Source organism: Herpailurus yagouaroundi, unplaced genomic scaffold (assembly GCF_014898765.1).
Source record: "Herpailurus yagouaroundi ecotype Mexico unplaced genomic scaffold, PumYag 139, whole genome shotgun sequence".
NCBI lineage: Eukaryota > Metazoa > Chordata > Mammalia > Carnivora > Felidae > Herpailurus > Herpailurus yagouaroundi.
In genome coordinates, this window is record NW_024412394.1 from 1,790,333 (window position 1) to 1,809,065 (window position 18,733).

Genomic DNA, 18,733 nt, shown 5'->3' on the forward strand with positions numbered 1-18,733 from the left:
CGACAGTCTTTCCTCACCTTCTTCTGCTGTTGGTAGGAAATGCTTCAATTTCCCACCATACCACGTGACAAAAGCCAACGAGCCCTACCTAGACCTACAGACCATCCAACATTAGCAGACTGTGGTGATGCTACGGTAAAGGCCAAGTCACCTGTGACTTGGGATGAGGAGGATAAGTCCGACAATAAACTCTGAGAAGCCTCTTTGGAGGCCTCAAGTCTTCAAGAAATCCTCTGGGAGACAATGCAAAGCAGAATAATTAATTCTATGAGTGAAGAAATTTTTTATTTGGAGTCTGAGCTAATGATCCTGAGAGTTTTGAATGTCACTAAATTACTATCTGCATTTGGGCAAGACCATTTGAATGGGCAAGTTCCCAAATGAGTCATAATCCACACAAATAAAATAAAAGTGGGCTCCAAGCTTCTGCTAGATTACACAAGAGCACAATTAAGAAGAGATTAGAAATCAAATGTAATATCTGCTTCCAGATCTTTTGGTGGCCTCCGCCAACACTGTGGGGTGGTTCAGAGACCGTTATGGACAGCTGGCCTGTGGGAAATGGCCAACAGCCTCCTCCTAAGATCCTCCACAGCCCTGCCTCCATGTTCCACATCCAGGCATAGCATGGCTCAAAGGCTTGGGGAGGCTGATGAGTTGGACTGGTGGTGGCCAGCCTCACAGCAAAGAGAACTTAACTGAGCAAGCAAAAAGCTTTAGGAGGAAAGTTAGCTGAGCATTTTTCTTTTTTAAAATTTTTTTTTCAACGTTTATTTATTTTTGGGACAGAGAGAGACAGAGCATGAACAGGGGAGGGGCAGAGAGAGAGGGAGACACAGAATCGGAAATAGGCTCCAGGCTCTGAGCCATCAGCCCAGAGCCCGACGCGGGGCTCGAACTCACGGACCGCGAGATCGTGACCTGGCTGAAGTCGGACGCTTAACTGACTGCGCCACCCAGGCGCCCCTAGCTGAGCATTTTTCAAGTGGGTAATTTATTTTTGGATAACAGAAGATATTTTTAGTTCTGTCATATCTCTGAACTTTATGATTTTATTTTCCCTCTAGGAAGTCCCTGTGGCCATCTCTCCATTCCCACACAAGAGTGAATACCTAAATGGATAAGTCAATCCTTAGATTTCCAGAGCAATTTCTTCTTTACAAAGAGGTTCCATATCCATTATGCCATTTGCTTCTCATGTTATTTAAGTCACAGGAAATGGGAAAACAAAACAATAGCAATAATATTGAATGTTTTATGCTAATGAAAGCCAATCACAAAAGAGCACATACTGTAGATTCCATTTATATGAAATGTCCAGAATAGGTAAATCGTCAGAGATTACTGGTTACCAGAGGTTGTGGGGAAGGGGTAATGGCGAGTGACTGCTAATGGGGACAGGGTTTCTTTTTGAGGTGATGGGAAAGTTATGGAATTAGATACTGGTAGTGGTTGCACAACCTTGTGAATATATGAAAAACCACTGAATTGTACACTTTAGTTTTTTTTTTTTTTTTTGAGCAGCAGGCAAAAGTTTATTAGAGTATAAGATCAGAAAGTAAGAATAGTAGGAAATCTCTCTTTACAGAGAGGGAGCATTCGAAAGTGAATACCCCTGAATTATACACTTTAAAATGGTGACTTTTATGGATTGTGAATTTTACCTCAATTTTTAAAAATTGCAGAACAAAAGAAATTATACTTGCCATGTACTAAGATTGGCTAAAGGGCTTTACTTGCGTCAAACCACTTATGTCCCCTAATCGTCATGACAAACTTACGAGATATTATCATTTCCTCATTTCACAGATGAGGACACAGGCTCAGAGAGATGAGCGGTCCACAGTGGTGTGGTGAACAAATAAACACTAACCAAAATTCCATTTTCTGACCTTCCCTCTCCAAATCAGATTCGTAACTGTCATTCCAGCAATTCAAGGAGATATTTCCAAGTGTAATCCACCCGATAGCATTTCCTCTGCTCAACTGTCTTAGTATAAGGTCTTTATGTTTTTACCTTTTATGGTGTCTTTTTTAAATTAGGGTTCTTTCTCCCCAATTTTTGAGAGTCAAACATAACAGTGATTTCCCCCCTGAAAGTCCTTAACTCTCTAAACCACCTTTTTTCTGGTAAAAAGCAAAGTTTCATTTCTTAGCTCCTCTCTCCAGGGAAGTCCCTTGGGGTCACACACCCGCAGCTGATTTTAGGCAAAGCTGTGATGGATATCCCCTACACTCATTCTGCTCCAAGGACATGATTACCTTGCCACACGGTTCCCAAAGGTTTTTGTTTACTCTGACCTAACAGATCATTTGGACAAGTGAGTCAGTCAAAATACTAGAGGACGGGAAGACACATAGCAACCGTCTCTGTGATGGGTAAATCCTCAGACATTCAGAGTTTGAGAAAACCTTACAGAATACATTCGGACTTTGAGAATGTCATGGAGAATTCCAGGGTAGAGAGATGTTAAGTGACTTTCCCATGGCCATGGAGCTAGTAGCAGAACTGAGTCTAAATTTCTGACACTGGATATCATTGCCTTCATAGATTTCTCCAAAGGATTCTCAGTCCTTAAGACAGTTCTGTTTAGTGTTACTGATATTGCTTGTTCACATATTACTATGTGAACTTAACTACTTAAAAATGATACTCCTAGCATCTCCATATGATGAATTATTATACAATCAATAAGTGATGAGTATGAATATTTATTGATATTTATATAAAATATGTTTTAAAAGGTTAGCTAAAAAGTAAATACAACATAATCCTACTTTTTTAAAAAACAAAAACCATATGCATAAACATTTATAAATACTAGAACATATACTGAAATGTTAGCAGAGATTTCGCTGGATGGTATCAATATCGGTGATTACTTTTCTTCTTTGTGAAAATCTATCTGCTCTAATAGGTTTACAATTTACTTTTGAAAAGAATAATTGTCTAGTTTTTAAAAAGTGAGAGGCGGGGTGCCTGGGTGGCTCAGTCAGTTAAGTGTTAGACTTCAGCTCAGGTCATGATCTCATGGTTCATGAATTCGAGCCCTGCATCTCTGCTGTCAGCACAGAGCCCACTTTGGATCCTCTGCCTCTGTCCCCATTGGTTCTCTCTTTCTCTCTCTCCCTCTCTCTAAATAAATAAATAAATAAATAAAGTTAAAAAAAAAAAAAAAGAAAGAAAAGAAAAAGCGAGAGAAGTGCCTGAATGGCTCAGTCTGTTAAGCATCTAACTAACTTTGGCTCAGGTCATCATCCTGGGGTCTTGGGATCAAGCCCCTCGTCGGGCTCCATTCTGAGCGTGGAGCCTGCTTAAGATTCTCTCTATCTCCCTCTGCCCCTCTCCCGGGCTTGTGCTCTCTCACGAGAAAAATTAAAAAAAAAAAAAAAAAAGCAAGAGTAGGCAAAAGATTCTTAAATAAGACACAAAAAGTACCAAATATAAAATAAGTCATTGATAAAATGAACTATGTTAAAATTATGAAAAACACCATTAAGAGAGTGAAAAGGTGAGTCACAGACTGAAAAAATATATTCATAATGCATGCATCCAATAATGGACTCAAATACAAAATATATATTATAAAAACTTCTACAAATAACTAAGTAAAAGACAGACAACCCAATTGTTAAATGAGTAAGAGACTTGGGGTGCCTCGGTGGCTCAGTTGGTTGAGCATCCAACTCTTGATTTCAGCTCAGGTCATGATCCCAGGGTTTTGGGATTGAGCCCCAACTCAGGCTCTGCACTGACAGCAAAGAGCCTGCTTGGGATTCCCTCTCTCTTTTCCCTCCCCTGCTCATGCACATGTGCTCTTTCTCTCTAAAATAAAAAATTTTCAAAGGAAAAAAAAATGGGTAAGGGACTTAAACAGGCTCTTAAACTCAAAAAAGAGAATATCCAAAATTCTCAATGAGCCTATGTACCTTTTAAGACACTGGTTGCAAATTAAAACCCACAAATGAGATACATGCTCATTAGAATGACACGAATTATTTAAAATAGAAATACTGAGTATTGGCAAGGTTGAAGAACAACTAGAACTCTCATACAGTTGTGGTGGGAATAAACTGGTACAACTACTTTTGAAAAACTGTTCATCTTTACCTATTGAAATTAAACCCCATGCTTACCACCCAATCCAACAATTTCTCTCCTAGAGATGTATCTAAGGGAAGAGAAGGCTTATGTCCACTATCAGAAACATAAGGATGCCCACAGCACTACAATTCATAATCACTGAAAGCTGGATACGTGCAATGCCAATGAACCGTTGGCATTGTGATCTATCCACAGAATGGGATGCTGCGTACAAACACGAACTCCTGCTATATGCAACAACATGGATGAATTGCCCAGACATAATGTTGAAAGAACATATGTGCAGCATATTCTGTCTGATTGTATTGATAAGATGGGCAAAACTAATTTCTGCTGATAAAGGCTGGATTGTTGGTTCTGGGAAGATGGGGAGGAAGAACAAGGCTATTGACTGGGTGGAACCATGAGAGCCTTCTAAGGTGCTGGAAACATTCAATGTAACGTGATCTGGTGTTACACAGGTATATACATGGGTAAAAATTCATCAAGCTTAATATTTTCACACTTTACTGGATATCATTATATGTTAATATTTTTTTAAAAATTTAATGTTTATTTTTTGAGAGAGTAAGAGAGAGAGAGAAACAGAGCTCAAGCAGGGGAGGGGCAGAGAGAGAGGGAGACACAGAATCCAAAGCAGGCTCCAAGCTCTGAGCTGTCAGCACAGAGCCCGATACAGGGCTCAAACACACGAACTATGAGATCATGACCTAAGCTGAAGTCGGATGCTTAACCGACTAAGCCACCCAGACGCTCCTTATTATACCTTATTTTTTTTTAATGTTATTAAAAATGGGGTGCCTGGGTGGCTCAGTTGGCCTCTGACTCTAGATTTCAGCTCAGGTCTTTATCTCACGGTCTGTGAGATGGACCCCCATGTCAGGCCCTGTGCTGACAGTACAGAGCCTGCTTGGGATTCTCTCTCTCTCCCTCTTTCTCTGCCCCTCTCCAACCCCTCAAACTAAAAAAAAAATAAACTTAAAAAAAATGCAGATTAAAAAAAGTTTTATTAAAAGGTGTCAGAGCAGCAAGAGGAAAGCTGCTTATTTGGTGTTTGGATGATAAATACTAAGACTAAAAATTCAGAGTTTGAAAAACGCAGCTCATAAAAAAATGGCCAGGTTCCCTTCACAGTACAAAAGGACAAATCTGAGCTTTTCTCCTGAGAAAATTCACTATTTTCCTAGTCCTGTCCTATTCTACTTCTCATGGGTGAACTGAAATGAAGGCTGATGCAGTGCTGAAACCCCAGACTCCAGGTGAACCTCGGATCCCAACTCTAATCCAGCCATTTATCATTTGTCAGTTAAGGGGTGGGGTTAAATATAATTTATACTTACACATTTACAAAGGTATACAGTTATCACAGAGAGGAACACAAATGATTCGCCCCCCTTTGGATAGGCATCGGCACACATTACCAAATGACAGGTAGTCGTGCCTGGGTTTTCCCCTCAGCAGAATTAGGAGACAAAGTAAATTTGTTTTCTGCCATCTGCTATCAGGTCTCTGAGTTTCTTTGCCAAGCTGTGGTCTTTCCTTCCTTCCCAAAGGCCCAGCCCACATCTCATTCCTGCTCAGAGCTGAAGCATTCATGGACAAAGAAGGTGTTACCTGAAAGAGTGTCAGCCATGACTTTCCCCCAGGGCACTTGCGTTATTTTTTCTTTATTTATTATTTTTTAATTTTTTTAATGTTTATTTTTATTTTTGAGAGAGACAGAGACAGAATGTGAGTGGGTTAGGGGCAGAGAGAGAGGGAGACACAGAATCTGAAGCAGGCTCCAGGCTCTGAGCCTGAAGCGGGGCTCCAACTCATGAGGTGTGAGACCATGACCTGAGCCGAAGTCGGATGCTCAACCGACTGAGCCTCCCAGGTGCCCCAGGGCACTTGCATTATTAAAGGGGACTTTAGGGGTTCCTGGGTGGCTCAGTTGGTTAAGCTTCCGACTTATCAGTTGTTGAGTTCGAGCCCTGCGTTGGGTTCTGTGCTGACAGCTCAGAGCCTGGCGCCTGCTTCAGATTCTGTGTCTCCCTCTTTTTCTGCCCCTCCCCCACTCGCATTGTGTGTGTGTGTGTGTGTGTGTGTGTGTGTGTGTGAAAAATAAGCATCAAAAATATTTTTTAAAAAAATAAAAGGGGACTTTACAGATACTCTAGACAGAAATATGTGGGAGGAAGAAGGGGAGTTTACAAAAACAAGTTGCATTTGAAATGATTGTCAGGTTCCCTAAAATTTTTTGAGGAAATTCCAAGAAGGTCAGAAGTTTTTAGATAAACTGAAACTTAAAATTCGTAGCAAACCAAATCCCTTTGTACACTCTCATATCATTATCTTATTTGAGCCTCACAGAAACCTGTGAGGTGGTCTGGGTCACTGATCCCATTTTACAGCAAGAGACTGCCTGGGAAAGCAGGACTTAGAATGTGAACTTGAGTCACCTGAATCATGACCCCACACTACTTTCTTCTTCAGAAAAGCCTTTTATCTATTTAATCTTATTTTTATTTTTGAGAGAGAGTGAAAGAGCGGGGGAGGGTCAGGGAGAGAATCCCAGGCAATGTGGAGCCCAACGTGGGGCTCGAACCCATGAACAGGGAGATCATGACCTGGGCTGAAATGAAGAGTCAGACGCTTAATCCACTGAGCCACACAGGTACCCTGAAAAGCGTTTTAACCACCATGGTTTCATGAGCCATCATTCCTGGAACCAGCAGAGAGGAATTAAGAGCTTATGTATGTAGAATTGCCTCTGGAAAATTTTTTCTCTTTTTTTCTTTCCTCCTCTAGTTTTCATTTTAGGCTCACTTCGTGTAGCTTCTTGACCCTTCAGAAGGCGCTGGTGGTAACCGCAGACTCCCACAACCTTGGATTTCAAATTTTCTCCGCATTTATTTTCCCCTCCGGTCATGGGTGGGTAATGGGGGTAGCTACTCAGTGGGTAGCCACTGAGAGGTGGCTTGAGAGTAGTTTTAGCCTCCCTACTCATCAAGACACTCCAAATAAACAGGCAGTTTAAGTAGAAAACGTATTAGGGAAATTCAGCTTCCTAACTCCTGAAATTCAGAGCCCTTAAGTCTCATAGCTCCAAGGGGTATCACTTACGTGAAATACTGGGTAAGGGATACCCCTGGAAATGCACAACAAGAGAGACATGCCTAATCACCTTCCAAACGGCCTGTCCCTTTTAAGAACCCCATGACAGAAATTCTGGAGCCACCTTTGATAAGTGGTAGGAAAACAAGACTTCCCAGGATCTGGCACATACTGGCAGAAAGGAATCAAGTCCACCAAGGTCACTAAAGTAAAAGGGTGGGAGGCCTGGGTGGCTTAGCCAGTTGAGTGTCTGACTCTCAATTTTGGCTCAGGTCATGATCCCAGGGTCACAGGATCAAGCCCCTCGTGGGGCTCCTCACTGAGTGTGGAGCCTGCTTAAGATTCTATCTCCCTCTGCCCCTCTCCCGCTTGCACTCTCTCTCTCAGTCTCTCTCTCAATTTAAAAAAATAAATAAAACTTAAAATAAATAAGGTAAGGGAGAAACAAAACAGCACCGTAGAGACAGGTCCAGAGTCCCAGAGGTCAGGGAGTTAGTTCAGTCAGCAAACACAGCACAATTAAGCAGGGCCTCACATTGATCTTGGGGGAAGGCTGTCTGGACTTTGGTCTTACATGGAGATGAGAGGAGTTCTCTTTTTTTTTTTTTTTTTTAATTTTTTTTTTCTTTTTTTCAACGTTTTATTTATTTTTGGGACAGAGAGAGACAGGGCATGAACGGGGGAGGGGCAGAGAGAGAGGGAGACACAGAATCGGAAACAGGCTCCAGGCTCTGAGCTGTCAGCACAGAGCCCGACATGGGGCTCAGACTCACAAGCTGTGAGATCATGCCTGAGCCGAAGTCAGAAGCCCAACCAACTGAGCCACCCAGGCGCCACGAGAGGAGTTCTGAACCCACTCATGTTGATTTGAGCAATAAAGAAGTTTAAGGTTTGCAACTAACCACTAGCGATGTTGGGAGGGCTTCTCATAAGAATGACCAAAAGTTGCATGTTTGAGTTAAGGCTTCAGTAAAAGTTGCTATTTGTTTCAAGTGGATTCATTTTTTAATATATTTTTTAATGTTTACTTATTTTTGAGAGAAAGAGAAAAAGCAAGTGAGGGAAGGGCAGAGAGAGAGGGAGACACAGAATCCAAAGCAGGCTCCAGGTTCTGAGCTATCAGCATAGAGCCCCAATGAGGGGCTTGAACCCGCAAACTGCGAGATCATGACCTGAGCCAAAGTACAACGCTCAACCGACTGAGCCCCAGTGGATTCGGATTTTGATCTGGAGTCTTGAGTTTTTACTTTACTGTGTTCTCAAATGTGGGTCCTCTACTAATCCAAGAGAGGAATACTTTGGCTATACCACTATGAATTACACTGTGTACCAAATTTGCCAAACTTCTCAACTCTGGAAGATTGGTGGTAGGTTAAACCACCCTCTGTGGTGGGCCAAATTCTGGTTTCGCTGTGTGTAGAAAATGGAGTAGGGTCTATGTAAGCTGCAGGTCTCAAATTCCGGCCCCAGGTGCCCATTTCCAGAATGAAAAGGACATTTCCATCTGGGAGAAAAGAAAGGGTCCTGCTCCTGTTCATGAATTCCAGCGTTCTGTTCTTAGGTCACCAGGAAGCCCAGAGTGTCCTTAGTTAGGTTTCTTTGGACAGCATTAGTTGGGCCACCTTAAACTACTGTGGCACTGAGTGTGGGGAAAGTTGTCAACTACCGACAGATGTAACATCTGACCTCTCCTGGATACCACTCCTTCTTTTCCCTCTCAGTTCCTGAGTTGAGAATAGACTCCTTAGCCAGCTTTGTTGGAAGTTTGTCCACACCTGTTGTTTAGAACAGAAGGGCCATGTCAGCAACCCCAGGGGGTTCAGGGGTGCCTGCAATGCCCCCCATGCATCTCCATGATGGTAAATTTTGCAAAATGACACTCTGTAACCCATTGCTTTTCACCTCATGTCCTGCCATGTGGGCCCTACTGCAAGGCCTTGATCTTTCTTTCTGGGGAGACTAATCTCCATTACACTGTGGGCAGAAAACAAGGTACAAATGGGCAGCACACGGAAAGGTTTGGCATGAATAACTCCAGCCCCAGCCAGGGAATTAATGTAACTAGGAGTGTAAGAGACATGAGAAGTTTTAGAATACTAATAACAAGCATTTGTGGTTTACCACGTGTGAGGAGGCGCTGTGTTGTACATACCATGTGCATTAGGTGCTTCATTTAAAGTTAATTATTGATTTAGGGGCGCCTGGGTGGCGCAGTCGGTTGAGCGTCTGACTTCAGCCAGGTCACGATCTTGCGGTCCGTGAGTTCGAGCCCCGCGTCGGGCTCTGGGCTGATGGCTCAGAGCCTGGAGCCTATTTCCGATTCTGTGTCTCCCTGTCTCTGCCCCTCCCCCCCGTTCATGCTCTGTCTCTCTCTGTCCCAAAAATAAATAAACGTTGAAAAAAAATTTTAAAGTTTATTGATTTAAGGGGCCCCTGGGTGGCTCAGTTGGTTAAGCGTCCGACTTCGGCTCAGGTCATGATCTCACGGTTCGTGAGCTCGAGCCCCACATCGGGCTCTGTGCAGACAGCTTAGAGCCTGGAGCCTGCTTCGGATTCTGTGTCTCCCTCTCTCTGGCCCTCCCCCGCTCTCTCTCTCTCTCTCTCTCTCTCTCTCTCTCAAAAATAAATAAATATTAAAAAAATTTTAAATAAAGCTTATTTATTTATTTTGAGGGCGAGAGAGAGAGAGAGAGAGAGGAATGGGAAGGGGCAGAGAGAGAGAGAGAGAGAGAGAGAGAGAATCCCAAGCAGGCCCCGAGGCAGGGCTAGAACTCATGGACCATGAGATCATGACCTGAGCTGAAACCAAGAGACTCTTAACCAACTGAACCACCCAGGGGCCCCTAGGTGCTTCATTTAATGCAACAACCCTATGTAGTCTTACTGCCTTCATTTGATGAAGGAGAAAATCTAGAAAGAGTTTAAATAAATTGTTCAGGTTTTTGGTTTTGTTTTGTTTAAGATTTTCGTCCCGTTGTTGTTGTTTTAAATTACTGGAGTTTACATAGCCAGCATGACAGAGCCAAAGCTGGGTATTTACTCAACTGTTTTATGTTCCTTTTGGCCACACAGAAAGACGACATTTTTCAGATCTCCATGCATTTAATGGATTGAATTCTGGTTGATTGAATGTAGATGTGATATGTCCCATTTCCCAGTTTAAAACATCCCACCCACACTTCTACTCTCTCTTCCTTATCCACACAGCTGGAAGCCAAGGACTACCTCACCCCATCCTCCCTCCCAAGGACAGAGCCTAGATCCCTGAATAACTGCCTGGAGGAGAGCCTCTCAAGGGAACCACTAACCTCATGTGGGATCTTAAGTGACTCAGTTTTTCATTTGTCCATTGGGAATAGGATATGTGCTCTTCTGGAGCACCCGGGTGGCTCGGTCAGTTGAGCATCTGACTATTTTAGCTCAGGTCATGATCTTATGGTCGTGAGATGAAGCCCCGTGTTGGGCTCTACAGTGAGCATGGAGTCTGTTTGCGATTCTCTCTCTCTCTCTCTCTCTCTCTCTCTCTCTCTCTCTGTCTCACATTCTCTCTCTCTCTCAAAATAAACATTTAAAAAATACACCTGCCCTTCTAATCCCACAAGGTTATTACAAAGATCAAATCAAGCCTTGCTGTGAAATAATTTAAAAAACAAACATCATACAAGTGCAAGGAAGTATCGAACCCATTTTCCTGCCTCTGATTAGGAATCTATCCCAGTGACCTTAGAACTGTCATGAAACTTTAGTCTTATAGCCCTGCTTCTATGATCCCTACTAGTTATTCTATTGGTACCATTAAATTTTAACGTAATCAGGGGTGCCTGGGTGGCTCAGTCAGTTAAGCATCTGACTTCGGCCCAGGTCATGATCTCACCGCTCGGTGGGTTTGAGCCCCGCGTCAGATTCTGTGCTGACAGCTCAGAGCCTGGAGCCTGCTTCAGATTCTGTGTCTCCCACTCTCTCTGCTCCTCCCCTGCTCACACTCTGTCTCTCTCTCTCCTTCAAAAATAAGCATTTAAAAAAATGTTTTTAACATAATCAAACTTACAGATGAGTTCCAAAAATAGTTCAAATTGTGGAGCTCCTGTACACCTTTTACCCAGATTCCTTAATTGTTTATATCTTGCCCCACTTGTGATTTATTCAAAAGTAAGTTGGGGACATTGTGTGCTTTACCCCTACCAAGGGAACACAACTGCCAACACCTTGATTTCAGCCCAGTGAAACTGATTTCAGATTTCTGGTCTTCAGAACTGTCAGAGAATAAATGTGCCTTATTATAATGTACCAAATTTGTGGTAACTTGTGACAGCAGTCATAGGAAATGAATACAGTCCTATATTCAAAATATTTGCCCAGATAGTATCCATTATACCTATTTTGGTTCTCAATTGAATGTCCAGTTCAGAATTATACTTTGCATTTATTCGGTTGTCTTGAATGTTTAGTTTCCTCTAACCTGAAACAACTCCTCAGTCTTACTTTGTCTTTCTTGACCTTGCCATTTTTGAAAAGTAGAGCCTTTTATTTGCAGAACATCACTCATTTTTTGTTTGGCTGATGTTCCCTCAACCTTGAATTCAGATTATGTATTTTGACAGGAATATAATATGATTGCAGGAGGTACATGATGTTGGTCTGTTCCAATATTAATAATGTTTATTTTGATCACTTGGTTATGGTGGAGGCTGCCAGAACTCTCCACTGTAAACTTATTATTTTCCCCTAGATAGCTAAAAAGTAATTTGGGAAGAGATGCTTTGAGAATTTTCCTTATCACACATTAACCCTCAAGTTTCCATATCCATGATGATTTTCTAACTCTGTCATTCCTTCTATATTAGCAGATAGGATTCTGTTCTAAGGAAGATCTCTTTATTTTCCATTACTTACTCATTTTTTAAATTTATATCAGAATAGACTTGTGGATTCTTATTTGATTCCATAAGTTATAATCTGGTAACATCATTATTTATTTTTGATGCTCAGATCATCCCAGATTTGGCCACCGGGAGCCCCTTCAAGCTGGCTCCTGTGTTCTTTTGATATAACCCCAGTGTTCGTTGAGCACTTACTTTCCTACTTTCTGGCACAAGAAGATATTTCGGGTTCATCTCATTCTTTCTTTGCCAAAATCTGTTCTCCAAGAAACCCTGGTTCCCCTTTTTGGAGAATGGCATTTAGAAACCAAGATGCCCATTGTCAGTGGTATGTCATTGCTTCTCTAGGCTCTCTCAGTGGACAAAGCCAGGAAATCTGTGTAAAGTCATAAGTTCCTACTGATACCTCTAATTCTAATCCAACATCACGTGGCATATTCCCTCTTTTTGTAATTCCCTTTTTTGAACCGTGAGAAAATTGGCTGCCATTACCTTCAGTATATTTTCTCATCTACTCAAGCCTAATCTACCAAGTAGAGGTCAATATTTATTTACAGATTTGGGGGGAAGGAGGGTGGACAGTGAGATTCACACATTTTTTTTTAAAGTTTACTTATTTATGGGCACCTGGATGACTCAGTTGGTTTTGAGTGTCCAGCTTTGGCTCAGGTCAAGATCTTGCGGTTCGTGGGTTCGAGCACTGTGTTGGGCTCTGTGCTGACAGCTCAGAGCCTGGAGCCCACTTCAGATTCTGTGTCTCCTTCTCTCTCTTTGTCCCTCCCTCCCCCCTCTCTCAAAAATAAATATTAAATTTTTTTAAGTTTATTTATTTTGAGAGAGAGAGAGACAGAGAGAGAAAGAGAACACAAACCAGGGTAGAAGGCAGAGAGAAAGAGAGAAAGAATCCCAAGCAAGCTCCACACCAAGTGTGGAGCCCAACTCAGGACTCAGTCTCATGACCATGAAATCATAACCTGAGCCAAACCAAGTTGGACGATTAACTGACTAAGCCACCCAAGTGTCCCGAGATGCACACCTTTTAAGGCATAATTTGATGACTTTTGACAAATGTCTTCATTGATGAGACTCACATCCCTACCAAAATATAGAATATTTTCACCATTTTCATTGCCTCAGCAATTTGACACCCCCAGATGCAACCAATTTTTTCATTTTATTCCACCATAAATTAGATTTACCTGTTCTAGGTCCTTATATAATTGAAAACACTGTGAACTCTTTTATATCTGGCGTTCTTGGTTCCACATAACATTTGTATCTACAAAGTTCATTCACACTGCTGTGTATATCTGTAGTTTGTTCCTCTTTACCGTTGACTAATTTTCTATTGTACAAATCTGTTTAACCATTCTGGGATGCCCATTTGGGTTGTTTCCAGCCTGAGGTTATTATGGAAAATAACTTCTTTGAACATTTTTGTACAAGTCTTTGCAAAGACATACTGTTCATTTAGCTTGAAGCAATTGCTCAGGAGTGAAATTCTTGAGTCATCGGGTATTTAACTTTATAGGAAGCTGCCAAACATTTTCCCAAAGCAGTCGTACCATTTTTCATCCTGCTAGCAACAGAGGAGTATCCTAGTTAATCCACTTTTGCCAACATTTGGTATTTTCAGTCTTTTTAATTTTAGCCATTATAGTGAGTTTGGGATGGTATCTCACTGTGATTATAATTTGTACGTTTCCCTAATGCATAACACTTTTGAGCACTTTTTTATGGGTTTATTGGACTTTTGTATATTTTCTTTTGTGAATGCCCAAGTCTTTTGCTCATTAAATATTTTGAGGTCATTTTCTTACTGCTCTTTAAAAATACATTTTGGGTGCAAGTCATTTGTGAAATAAATGTTTCATGAATATATATTGTTTCAGTCTATGGTTTTCCATTCCATTTTCTTTTTTAAATTTAATTTAACTTAATTTTTTAATGTTTATGCATTTTTGAGAGGGAGAGAGTGTGAGGGGAGGAGGGGCAGAGAGAGAGGGAGACAAAGGATCCAAAGCAGGCTCCACACTGTCAGTGCAAAGCTGGACATGGGGCTCAAACCCACAACATGAGATCATGACCTGAGCCAAAGTCTGACACTCAACTGACTGAGCCACCCAGGTGGTGCCAGTTTTTTTTTAAATTTCAGTGAGAGAACAAGTGCGAGTGGGTGAGAGGGACAGAGGGACAGAGAGAGAGAGAGAGAGAGAGAGAGAGAGAATCCCAATCCCAAGACCCTGGGATCACGACCTGAGCCAAAATCAAGAGTCGAATGCTCAACTGACTGAGCCACCCAAGCGTCCCTTTCCTATTCTTTTGTTTTGTTTAAGTTTTTATTATTTATTTGGAGAGAGAGAGAGAGAGAAAGCTCGAGGGGAGGGGCAGAGAGAGAGGAGAGAGGCAGAATCCCAAGCAGGCTCCACGCTTCCATTGCAGAGCCCGATGTGGGGCTCAAACTCACAACCATGAGATCATGACTTGAGCTGAAGTCAGACGCTTAACTGACCTAGCCACCCAGATGCCCCTCCTCTTCGTTTTCTTAACTATGTCTTGTCATTAGCAGAAGTTTTCAATTCTGACAAAGTTTAATTTATCAAACTTTTATTTATTTTTTTAAAGTTTATTTTTTTTGAGAGAGAGAAAGATTTAGAGCATAATTGGGAGAGGGGCGGGGGGGAGAGAGAGAGAGAGAGAGAGAGAGAGAGAGAGAATCCTAAGCAGGCTCTGCACCCCGTTAGCACAGAGCCCAATGTGGGGCTCGAACTCATGAACCCTGAGACCATGACCTGAGCTGACCAAGAGTTCGATGGTTAACCGAATGAGCCACCCAGGCATCCCTAATTTGTCAAACTTTTAAATGGCTATTTGCTTTCTATATCCAAAGAAATGTTTTCCTGCCTCCAGGTTGTGGATCTCAAGTACTTTACATTAATGCTGGAATCAAATGAACAAATTTTTCTTCTTCTTTTTTTAATCTTTAAAAAGACTTTTTAAAATATTTACTTTTGAGAGAGAAAGGGAGAGAGACAGAGCACAAGTAGGGGCAGGACATAGAGAGAGAAGGAGACACAGAATCCAAAGCAGGCTCCAGGCTCTGAGCTGTCAGTGCAGAGTCTGATGCGGGTCTCAAACTTAGGAACCTGGAGATCATGACCTGAGCCTAAGTCAGACGTTTATTTTTTTATTTTTTATAATTTTTTTTAATGTTTATTTATTTTTGAAAGAGACAGAGTGTGGGCGGGGGAGGGGCAGAGAGAAAGGGAGACAGAATCTGAAGCCGGCTCCAGGCTCTGCGCAAGCTGTCAGCACAGAGTGTGACGCGGGGCTTGAACTCACAAACTGTGAGATCATGACCTGAGCCGAAGTCAGATGCTTAACCGACTGAGCCACCCAGGTGCCCCCAGACGTCTAACCGACTGAGCCACCCAGGCGCCCCAGCAAATTTTTCTCCTTTAAACTCAGAAGGCCAAGAGCCAAACAGACTTTTTTTTGGTGAGCAGATGAAACATTTTAAAGGACATCTAAGAGATAAGGAACGAGAGTGTTGGGTTCTTAGGACTAAAATCTCGGGACTAAAAGTCGCTTTTTCAAGTGGAATAAGCCTCACGTTGTCGAGGGAGCTTAGATTAGAGTCATCAACCAGGGTGAATCACTTGCAACTGAGAACACCTAACAAAGCAGCCGCACTCCTTCCCACGATCACAAGGATTTGGGGGGAGTGGGTTGAAGGGTGTCAGTTTAGGAGGCTGCATGGTATTTGAGTCATTCAACGAAGAGTCGTCTGTTCAAGAAGGCAGGCTGTAGAGCATGGACTGGGGACACTTTCCCACAGTGCAGCCAGCTCATGTGGTATGCCCCAGTGCCACAGTGTTTTTCTTTTCTTTCCTTACTTTAAAGACAACCATAATTTAAAAAAACTCATGAAGTGTAAACATCAAAATTTTGAAAAGGTACACAGTGAAATATATCCCTCCCACCTTTACCTTCCACAACAGATAACCCCTGTTACTGGTTTTCTTGCGTATCCTTTAAGAGATTTTGGAAGCATTTATAAGATATTATACATATGTAGTATCTCCCTTCTTTGTTATATAAATGGTATCTGCCGTGTACATTGTTCTGCCTCTTGCTTTTCTCTTTTTTTAAGTTCATTTATTTTTGAGAGAGAGAGAGAGAGAGAAAGCGTGAGTGGGGGAGGGGCAGAGAGCGTGGGAGAGAGAGAATCCAGGCAGGCTCCACATGCAGGTCGAGATCATGACCTGAGCTGAAGGGGGACGCTTAACGAACTAAGCCACCCTGGCGTCTCTCATCTTGCTTTTTTCGATCAGTGATATGTGTTGGAGTGTTTTCCATATCAGTACACAAAAGTATTTTTCATTCTTTTCTATGCCTGCATAGTATTCCGTTGCACGGACGGGGCAGTAGAATGGCAGAATGACGTGCACGCGCATGCCCATACGCTCGTGCTTGTGCACACCGTTCCAAGCCACGAGCTCAGCTCCTACTAAAGTATTAAGCCACAGAAAAGCCACTTAATGTTTCCATTTCCAGCTTTCCAACTTGGCACCCCTAAGAGTCTGGCTGAAAGCTTCCCATGCTGATTTATTCATCCAGGCCTTTATTGATGGACATTTAACTTTTCAGGTTTTTGCTCTTTCTTTAAAGCATTGCTTCAGTGAAAAACCTCGTATGTACGTCATTTTGCATACCTGCAACTGTAACTGTAAAATAAATTCGTAGAAGTAAAGTTGCTGAGGGGCGCCTGGGTGGCGCAGTCGGTTGAGCGTCCGACTTCAGCCAGGTCACGATCTTGCAGTCCGTGAGTTCGAGCCCCGCGTCAGGCTCTGGGCTGATGGCTCGGAGCCTGGAGCCTGTTTCCGATTCTGTGTCTCCCTCTCTCTCTGCCCCTCCCCTGTTCATGCTCTGTCTCTCTCTGTCCCAAAAATAAAAATAAACGTTGGAAAAAAAAAAAAAAAGAAGTAAAGTTGCTGAGTCAAAGGGTATGTACACATGGAGTTTTGATAGACGTGACCAAATTGCCCTTAATAGGAGTTATCCCAATGCCGGTAATGTATGAAAGCTCCTATTTTCCCACACTTATGGCTAACCTACATGTTGTCAATCTTTTGGATCTTTACCAATCCAATAAGCAATAAATAAATCTCAGTGACTTTTAGTTTGGCTTGATAATATTATAAGTGAGGATGAGTATCCTTTCAGATCTTTAATGGACATCTATATTTCCTTTTCAGTTGTATGTTTTTAAAGATTTATATTTTATTGTTATCACTTTTCAAGTGAGTTCTATGCCCCATGTGGGCTTTGCGCTCATGACCCCATGATCAAGAGTCACATGCTCTACTCATTGAGCCAGCCAGGTGCCCCTCGTTTGTACTTTTTAATTGAGTTGATGATCATTTTATTATTGTTTTCTAGGTGCATTTTATACCCAACATCTTTTTTCTTCTTTCAAAGTTTATTTATTTATTATGAGAGAGACAGAAACAGCGTGAGTGGGGGAAGGGCAGAGAGAGAAGGAGAGAGAGAATCCTAAGCAGGTTCCACACTGTCAGCATGGAGCCCAATGTGGGGCTTGAACTCATGAAATCGTCACATCATGACCTGAGCTGAAACCGAGAGTTGGATGTTTAACCAACTGAGCCACCCAGGCGTCCCTATACCCAACATTTTTTTTTAAGTCACGTTTATTGAAGAATAAATTGCATACAATGAGATTTAACTTCTCATGGAGCTGTCCCTTGTATGTGGAACGCCTTGCTACTCATTGGTGCTTACTCATTTGAAAAACTCAGGCTCATCAACTGCAGTGAGAGAGTTACAGGGAGCAGGTTACACTCAGGCCAAGATTTCAAAAGTCTCATACATACATACAGGCAGTGTGTTCAATGGAAGGAACGTAAGCTCTGGAATCTGATAATTTGGGCTCCTGTCTTTGCCGTGTATTAACTATGCGATTTTGCTCAGATTATGTCACCTCTTGGGGTCTCAGTTTCCTCATCAGCTAAAAAACCCCTCAAAATCAAATCCCATCAGATAACATAATGAAAGCACACTGTCTAGTGCCAACACGAACTGGTGCTTAATAAACGTGTTTCCCTTTTCTCCAGTGACAGCCAGTCACTCCAGACACCATGCCCTGGGGCAGCAGAATGGCAGAATGACGTGTCCGCGCATGTGCATACATTCGTGCTTGCGCACACCATTCCAAACCATGAGCTCAGCTCCTACTAAAGTATTAGGCAACAAAAAAGCCACTTATGTTTCTATTTCCAGCTTTCCGACTTGGCACCCCTAGAGTCTGGCTGAAAGCTTCCCGTGCTAATAAAATGGGCTCAAAGAGAAAATACATCTAAGAGAAGACATTTCAAGAATGAGTAATTGCTCCTTTTCAGTAAAGAGTTACTCGAAACCACCCTGCCAAACCTGTTCTGCCTTGTTGACTGCGCTTGAACGGGCTTCTTCCTGCTACCATGACCTGTTGATGCAACTGCCCTGGATTAATAAAGAGTTTCAGAAAAAGAACTTGTCCCCCAGACCTTGGAGTTTTGGTCTTTTCTATTCCCAGCAGTGAACCCTCTGTCTACCGTGAGGGAGGCAAGACAATCACGGCAGAACTAAGGAAGAA